Source organism: Chiloscyllium plagiosum, chromosome 34 (genome assembly GCF_004010195.1).
Source record: "Chiloscyllium plagiosum isolate BGI_BamShark_2017 chromosome 34, ASM401019v2, whole genome shotgun sequence".
NCBI lineage: Eukaryota > Metazoa > Chordata > Chondrichthyes > Orectolobiformes > Hemiscylliidae > Chiloscyllium > Chiloscyllium plagiosum.
In genome coordinates, this window is record NC_057743.1 from 20,351,530 (window position 1) to 20,352,808 (window position 1,279).

Sequence of the window (1,279 nt, forward strand, 5' to 3'; positions counted from 1 at the left end):
CTTACTTTAAAGCTATGCCCCCTTGTAATACCCGACTCAATACGCGGGGAAAGGTTCATACTGTCGACCCTATCTAAACCCCTAATCATCTTGTACACCTATATCAAGTCACCTCTAAACCTTCTTTTCTCTAGTGAAAACAGCCCCAAGTGCCTCAGTCTTTCCTCATACGATTTTCCTTCCATACCAGGCAACATCCTGGTAAACCTCCTCTGCACCCGTTCCAGTGCCTCCACATCCTTCCTATAGTATGGCGACCAAAACTGCACACAATATTCCAGATGTGGCCGCACCAGAGTCTTATACACCTGCAACATGACCTCAGGACTCCGGAACTCAATTCCTCTACCAATAAAAGCCAGTACGCCATATGCCTTCATTACCGCACTATTTACCTGGGTGGCAACTTTCAGAGATCTGTGTACATGGACACCAAGATCCCTCTGCTCATCCACACTACCAAGTATCCGACCATTAGCCCAGTACCCCATCTTTTTGTTACTTTTTGAAGACAGCTAACGATCCGCATCCATGAACACCAACTAGCCACGAAATGACACGACCAGCTATCCTTAGTAGCCACACACGCAAATGACAAGCAACATGAGTTCGACTAGGATAACACTACTATTATAGGACAAGCCAAACAGAGAACAGCCAGGGAATTCCTAGAGGCATGGCACTCATCCACAGATTCAATCAATAAGCACATCGACCTGGACCCAATATACCGACCATTGCAGCGGACAGCTGGAACTGACAACCGGAAGCAGCAGATTCAAACCACTACAAATGCCTGAGGAAAGATCACAGAAGCGCTTCAAAGGAGGCTCCCAAGCACTGAGGATGTCACCTAAACAGGGGACGAAACGTTTGCAACACAAATTCCCAGCTCGGCGAACAGAACCACAACAATGGTAAAAGGAACAGCAAATTAAAATCAGGAAGCTCAAAAACTTAAAATCTGTGAGCTAGTCAAAAACATAAATGAAATGAATGCAGACCACAGTAAATTATTGCAAATAAATTTGAATTATTGCCCACTTTCAAAATTTTAGGGATTTTCAACATCATTAACAAACAACAAATCAAAATTACATTTCTGAATGCTGTTTTTATCTCATACTGTACATCCAAAGTTATTAAAGCATACATTTCACAAAGACTTTATAATCACCATGTGTGTAAGATAGTAGATTGTATGGAAAAGATTAATACATAACTTTAAACCATAGGATAAGAAGATAAGGAGACATAAGTTACAAACAATTTAAGGTAA